Source organism: Macrosteles quadrilineatus, unplaced genomic scaffold, assembly GCF_028750875.1.
Source record: "Macrosteles quadrilineatus isolate MER2022 unplaced genomic scaffold, UCM_ALF_1.0 Scaffold_1__1_contigs__length_201487025, whole genome shotgun sequence".
NCBI classification, from domain to species: Eukaryota; Metazoa; Arthropoda; class Insecta; order Hemiptera; family Cicadellidae; genus Macrosteles; species Macrosteles quadrilineatus.
Window position 1 is genome coordinate 80,709,992 of NW_026542594.1, and position 8,651 is coordinate 80,718,642.

Sequence of the window (8,651 nt, forward strand, 5' to 3'; positions counted from 1 at the left end):
TAAATAATGGTCAAAATACAGACCATCAAAATAAATAAATTTTCCAAAGACGTATAACAATTGTGGTTTTTTTCAATATTTCCACAATATAGTTGTTTGATGCAAACACCGTATTGATTTAGAGAGTATGCCAGTTTATTTGCTATTATTAGAAAATAAATGAAAGTATGAATAAAAATACCCCCACCTCAGCAAACCTGCATACTAAGATGTTTGTGTGCGCCTGTGATGTGCCTGCCGTGGCACTGCGACCCGTAGACCCAGGATAGCTAGTCCATGTCTTGGTGCTCGTCACACCGGCCGGCTTATCACTCCCCTCTCACCCCCCTCCCAGCAACAACTATCAACTGCCGACTATCTCTCTCGCTCCTTATCTCCTTACCCCAAGAAACTAAAGGCGGCACACATCAACGCCCAGTCACTGCGCTCCCATATTGATGAGGTTAGGGAGATATTCAAATACAGGGATTTTGATTTGATAGCTGTTTCGGAATCTTGGTTGAAGCCGAGTATTTCATCTCATGAAGTGAACCTCCCTGGCTATATTCTGCAGCGCAATGATAGAACCGGCAAACAGGGTGGAGGCGTTGCAGTTTATATCAGGGAGGGAATCAATTTTAAAGTTATTAACTCTTCAATTTCTGAGTACTCGGCAAAACCAGAATTCCTTATTATAGAAATTGGTCTAGCTGGGGCTGACGACCTGTTGTTGTGTGTGTGTTACCGCCCACCTAGAGCAGGACATTTTTTGGATTTTGAAAATGCACTATTACACTCTTTGTTTAGATACAGTCATGCCTTGATCATGGGGGATTTCAATACTGACCTACTCTCGACAAATCAAAACTATGAATACAGACAACTGACTACACTGTTTAACTCTTGCAACTTAGATATACTTCCACTCGACCCTACACATCATGCTGCTGAGTCTGACACTCTCCTCGACTTGATAGTGGTGTCGAATGCTGCAGACATTATACATCATGGGCAACTTCCAGTTCCAGCAGTATCCAAGCACGATCTCATATTTTGTGTGTTTTCAGTTAAGGCTCCTAAACCCAAGACTAAATTTCTAAAATACAGAGATTTTAAGAACATGAATGTAGTTGACTTTATGGCAGATATTTATGAAACACAATGGCACTTAATAGAAAACTTACCATCAGTTGATGAAATGGTGAATGAGTTAAACACTAAAATTATTAATCTTTTTGACAAACATGCTCCAACAGTAACTAAACGTTTGACTAAAACACGTCCGGCACCATGGATAACCCCAGAAATCCGCAGATTAATGGCTAGACGTGATTGTATTTTTAGGAAAGCTAAACGTTCTCAAAACCAAACAGAAATGGAACAATATCGTTATCTTCGAAATAGAGTGAAACAGCTTTTGAGAAATTCAAAATTAAGACACATCCGTATGCTTTTTGAAAATAAAAATCAATCCTCTAGGGTTTTATGGCGCAATGTAAAAAGTCTTGGGCTTGGGAAGCAGTCTGAACCACAGAGAGTGAATGTCCCTCTCAATGAATTAAACGCTTTCTTCTCTTCATATGGTCAAAATATCAACCAACAACATGTTGTAAATTACATAAACGAAATCAGAAACCTCCCTGATCAGGACCTAGGACATCCTTTTTTTTTTTTAACAAGTATTTATTTACAATCTATTCAATACTAGAATAATAAGTAAATTTTATAACCATCTTAACATGGGTTAGTTACACTCCATCAAGTGCACTAACATAAAAAAACTTTTAAAAAGTTTAACTAAAAACGATTTGGAAGGTCTATTGGATTAACTCTTTTGAGCCTATATGTAGCTTCACTATTGTCGAGGAGGTTGACTGCCAGGAAATTTGGATGGGTTTCTAATTTTCTTTGGTATTTTTCACTTCGTTTCTTTATTTCTTCTTTAACATAGGGTAATTTTGTATCTTGATGAATTACTTTATTTGTGACAAACCAAGGTGCTTGTAAAATTTTTCTCAATGTTTTCGATTGAAACCTTTGAACTATTTCTATGTTTGAGTTGGAAGTGGTTCCCCAGAGTTGGATACCGTAGGTCCAAATAGGTTTCAATATAATTTTGTATAAAAGTAATTTATTTTCAACAGATAATTTTGAATTTCGACCAATGAGCCAATTTAGTTTGTTTGTTTTTAAATTTAAATGAAGTCGTTTGTTCCAAATGTGTGAATGCCATGTAAGCCGTCTGTCGAGATGCATACCAAGGTACTTAACTTCGTTGGATTGTGGAAGCATGACATTATTCAATGTTACTGGGGGACAAGTTCTTGTAGACATAGTAAATGTAACTTGAACGGATTTTGTTTAATTTACTTTAATTTTCCAATTCTGTAGCCACTGAGACAAATCGTCTAATGCAGCCTGAAGGTTTGATGATGCCAGAATAGGATCCTGATTTGATGATAAAAAAGCAGTGTCGTCTGCAAATGTTGCAACCGTAATACCCTGAGTACTTGGAAGGTCATAAGTGAACAAAATATACAAAATAGGTCCAAGAACATTGCCTTGTGGTACACCTGATTCAATTTCATGCACATCTGTAACTATATCTTGATATTTAATATCAAGGAAGATCTTGAAAATAAACGTTTTTGTTCATCTGCTTTTTTGGACGTAGCCCAGGCGTTTGATAAAGTCTGGCACACAGGATTATTGTTCAAAATTAAAACTTTGCTGCCCCATACATACTATGGAGTGTTGAAATCGTAATTGTCCTAGGACATCCTAAGTTTACTTTCAGACCTGTAGTGCAGTCAGATGTTCTTAACGCAATTCGTCGGATTCGTAGCAATGCAGTCGGATCAGATGGCATTCCAATTCGTTTTATAAAAGGCATTCTCTTTGCTATACTCCCAACTGTCACATGCATTTTCAACACATCACTAAGGCAAAGTGTTTTCCCTATTTCTTGGAAGTCTGCCCTTATTCGTCCATTAAATAAGATCCCAGCCCCGGCATCTTGCCAGGATTTCAGGCCGATCAGTATATTGCCCGCATTATCAAAAGGCCTTGAAAGAATTGTGCACTGCCAAATGACGGAATTTCTGACTGACAACAACATACTTTGCAGCTTTCAGTCTGGTTTTCGAACGGCACACAGCACAGAAACAGCACTATTACGTGTGACGGACGACATTAGACTAGCAATGGAACGTCGGCATGGTACAATTCTAACACTATTTGATTTTTCGAAAGCTTTCGACTGCGTAAATCATAATCTTCTTCTGGAAAAGTTAAGGGCCATAGGGTTTTCAAATGGTGTATTGGACTGGCTGGGATCTTATCTGTCAGGCAGGCGGCAATGTGTTGAGGTTGATGACGTACGATCTGACTGGGAGACAGTTACTTGTGGTGTGCCTCAGGGGTCAATCCTTGGCCCTCTACTGTTTGTACTATACATAAATGACCTGAGCTCAGTCCTCACACACTGTAAATACCATATGTATGCCGACGACTTTCAGATTTATACGCATTTCTCAGCAAAATATATCAATGACAGTGTTCTAAAAATCAACGAAGACATCGAGAAAATCATTACCTGGACTGAAAAACATGGACTTAGACTAAACCATACAAAAACAAGACCAATAATAATTTGTCATTCACGTTTACGAAACTCAATTGACCTTGACACAGTGAACTCAGTAACTATAAATGGGACAGCTTTACTTTACTATGACAAAGTGAAAAATCTAGGACTTACTATAAACTCGACGCTTACTTGGGGAGATGCAGTATTAGACATACGTAAAAAGGTGTTTGCATCAATCCACTCACTGAAGAAGTTACAGAATTTTTTACCTTTACACATAAAGTTACACCTAGTAAAATCACTTGTCTTCCCTCACTTCACTTACTGTAACTCTGTGATCAATGACATGACTGTAAATCTCGCTGATGCTCTCCAACGCACTCAGAACTACTGTATAAGATTTGTTTATGATCTGAGACGTAATGAGCGCATCACTCCTTTTTATGTTGATTCTAAATTACTAAAACTATGTGACCTAAGATCAATAAAAATTCTTATGATAACCTATTCAATATTAAAAACAAAATTTCCAAAATATTTTTTAAACGACTTCAAATTTGTAGCTGAAGAAAGTGTAAGAAATTCACGTTCTGCTTCAGTAACTTTGCGTATGCCTCATCATAGAACGGCAGTTTATGACAGAGCGTTTGTTGTTTCTGCTTGTCGCCTTTGGAATGATCTCCCTCTAGCCATAAAAACCCTTGATAGCCGTCCCCGGTTTGTGACAGCACTAAAAAATCTGTTTTCTGGACGTATGGCCATGGTTGGTATATCCTAGGCGTGCGCTTGGTTGATCACTGACAGGTGTGCGTGTGTGTGTGCCAGTTCTTGCGAATGTGTGTTGCGTGTGTGCGTGTACGTGTGTAGGTGTGTGTGTGTGTGGGTGTTTATGTAAGGTGGTATGTTTTAAAAGTTTATTGTTTCTTTTTACATTAAATATTGTAAATAGATTATAGTATTTTATTTGTATTGTACATTGTTTTGTTTTATTTGTATGTTTAGATTTGTATAAACAGGTTAAGTGTAAGAGAGGGCCATGTAGCCCTAACTTTGCCTGACTAAATAAATCATTTTCATTTCATTTCATTACTAAGCGAATTTCCATTTTCTTGATTTGATTTTAACAAACCTATTAAATAACATTAGGGTTAACTAGTACGTAGGTGTGCTGCTACAAGTAGGGTAATATAGTACTGTATATCTCTTAATAAAATAATAATAGTATGATAAGAAACAAAAATTTCGGTAAAATCAACGGTTCGCGAGCATGAGTGAAAAACAATAGGAATTGTCATATTTTTGATATTTCGATAGCAAGTGGCGCGCCCCGCGGCGAGCGGCAGTATCTCGAGGTGGATAACTTGGATTTTATGTTATGGGCCCAATACTAACAACATATCCAAAAATCAGAACTACCCGACCTTTTGCATACCAAAATGTCTTATTTTACTGGACTATTAAATTTTCCTACGATATGTTTAAAACATCTAGGCTAAAGTACCTCCGAATGTACAAAACATCATAAAACTTGGTTGTAAACATATTGCGCAACATTTTATTGTTTTAGATATTAGTATATACTTGTGTGCACAACATATATATTGTGATATATATGTATATCACACATATATATCATATATGTGTGATATACATATATATCAATATGTAGATATATATATAGATATAGATATAGATATATATTGTGCACAACATATAAAAAAATGAAGACAAAATAAATATTAATATATATATATATATATTCAGGTTAATTTGAGCTTGAAGTCTAGCTAACGCCTCCACGCTACACGTACTCAATGTTTTAAAGCATCATAAGAATAAGTTTTAAACATATTGCGCAGGTTTTTATCATTTAAAATATTAGTATATACACTTGTGTACACAAAATATAAAAAAATTAAGAAAAATAAATATATATATTTAGGTTAATTTGACCTTGAAGTCTAGCTAATGCCTCCACTCTACAGGTACTCAAAGTTTTTAAAACATCATAAAACTAAGTTATAAACATATTGCGCAGGTTTTTATTGTTTTAAATATTAGTATATACTTGTGTGTTCAACATATAAAAAATCAAGAAAAAATAAACATATATATTTAGGTTAATTTGAGCTTGAAGTTTAGCTAACGCCTCCACGCTACAGTTACTCAAAACTGTTTAAAGCATCATAAGACTAAGTTGTAAGCATATTGCGCAGGTTTTTATTGTTTGAAATATAAGTATATACTTGTGTGTTCGACATATAAAAAATGACGAAAAAATAAATATATATATTTAGGTTAATTTTAACTTGAAGTCTAGCTAACGCCTCCACTCTGTACTCAAAGTTTTTAAAGCATCCTAAGACTAAATTATAAACATATTGCGCAGATTTTTATTATTTGAAATATTAGTATATACTTGTGTGTTCGACATATAAAAAAAATCAGGAATAAACATATATATTTAGGTTAATTTGACCTTGAAGTCTAGCTAACGCCTCCACGCTACAAGTACTCAAAGTTTTTAAAGCATCCTTAGACTAAGTTGTAAACATATTACGCAGGTTTTTATTGTTTAAAATATTAGTATATACTTTGTGTTCAACATATAAAAAAAATCAAGAAAAAATAAGTATATATTTAGGTTAATTTGACCTTGAAGTCTATCTGACGCCTCTACACTACAAGTACTCAAAATGCATAAAACTATGTTCTAACTAAGCCTTACCTCATCAGGACTTATTGTTAAAAGGACATCGGGTTCAAGTTCAAGCTGCAGTGGACCATACTTGACAATTCTATCAAGTTTTCTTGTCTCAGAGTAGCGATTTTTCGCATTTTCCGAACCTTGCTTTGTTCGATTTTGGTTATCTTTGTCATTTAGTTGGCCTTTCTCATATTTTTTATCACAATACATTTCCACGGGATTTTCTTCCTCTATTTCATCCCTAACCAATGATGTTTGGGCCTTCTGTTCATTTTAATCTTCTTTAGGTTCAATAGCTGCGCTTTGCCGCTTTTCGTTGTATTTCTCGTGTAGGTGGTTTTATTTTCCGTCGGTTTAAGTGCAGATTCATTCCTACCGATTTATGGGAATTTCATTGTGAAGTATGTAGCTGGCTTTTTTACAGGCCGTTTTACCCATTTCCCTTCAACTTGTTCATCATTCCCACTAATAATTGAACACATATCTAAACTGTTACTTTTCACTTTAGTTATCTTGCAGGTTTTATTTCCCTTCTTTTTATTACATGCTGCAGTTGGGATTTCTAAATAAATCTCTTTGCAAATTAAAATAATTATATTCCTCAGCCTTTGTACAAATCTGCCAACTTTTATATTTGTCAATCCATCGAGCACACTTTCTTTGATTTGTTTGAACCATCCTTCTATAGGTGCATTGCTAAACCTGGTCTGTGTACATTTCTCCTTTGACGAGCGTCGAATCGAAAAGCCTGACCATAATGGAGCGTAGGGCATGTACTTGGTCAAAAACAAATCCCAGAACTTAAGCGATTGCGGGAGATTTTCATTATTTTCATTCGAACAGTTAGTGCTTCCACCTTCTTCAAAGTCAAACCTATCTTCTATTTCTTTTCCAACTTTATAGAAAGGGCTTGATTGGTAAATCGTCTTCTTTTCACTCCTCTACCAAAGTGGATTCGTCATCTTTATCTCCGAGCTGCTCGATAAGTTGTATTGCTGATTCATCCCCTTCAAACATATGTTTAGCTGTTTCCACTGATTCGCTCATCTCTTTGCTCTTTGCAGCTACTACTAGTGCCTGTACCTTTCGTTTAAATTCTTCAAAATTGGTGCAGTTGATCAGTGATGCAATGCAACACATATAAAATTTTTTCAAGTCTTTGGTCATTCCAATTGTTGACAAGTCACCGGCTACCATATGCATGAAATGGCTGCAACACAGATGAAGGGTTACGATTCCTTTAATTTTGTAATTGGGTTTTAAGCAGAATCTAAACATTTTTATTAGATACGCAAGCACTGTCATTCGGTTCCAAGCCAAAATAACATCAGGCAAAAGCGCGGTGCTGAAATCTGTTACGACGTGCGTGAAAATTTGTCTTTTACACAAGTACTTTTTTGGAAGTGAACAAACTGCAAAAAATAAGATGTAATTGAAGCTACATCATGCTGGCAGCTAACGAAATCGAGAATTGGTAACAGCTTTCCTGATATGTTCACGCATCTAGAGTAGTAGTACACTGTTTTCCTATCACCTTTCAAAGGTCTCACAACTGATCCCGTGCTGTCAATATGGAGAACACATGTTTTATTCTTTTCATTTTGCATAGAAAATATAAGCGTCTTTAGCTGAATCTTGCTAAACATGTATACATGTAGTGGCTCTCCCCAATTCTCTGTATTGTCTTCTCATCATCTTCAATGTTGTCTTTTTCATTTTTACTAATTTGATTCAGTTGTTCATTCCTATCCCTGTCTTCTCGGAATCGTAGTATCAAATATATTCCATCGTCATTGTGCTTATCCATCATTTTAGCAGCTTCTGCTCTGGCTTGCCTAAACACATCTAAAGATCTGATTTGTAATACAGTAGATTTCCTGATAAAACAGTTCGTGATTCTGCTTGCAGAATTTTTTCGCTCCTAAAATTCAGCGCCTTTTTAGTAAGAAATGTTTGCTTAGCGACACTTCTTTCAAAGCCACTTAGACGCGATGGCAAGCTAAAATTAACCTAAATATATATATTTATTTTTTCTTGATTTTTTTATATGTCGAACACACAAGTATATACTAATATTTCAAACAATAAAAACCTGCGCAATATGTTTACAACTTAGTCTTAGTCTTTAAAAACTTTGAGTACGTGTAGCGTGGAGGCGTTAGCTATACTTCAAGCTAAAGTTAACCTAAATATATATATTTATTTTTTCTTGGTTTTTTATATGTTGAACACACAAGTATATACTAATATTTCAAACAATAAAAACCTGCGCAATATGTTTATAACTTTAGTCTTATGATGCTTTAAAAAGTTCTGAGTACTTGCAGTGTGGAGGCGTCAGCTAGACTTCAAGCTCAAATTAACCTAAATATATAT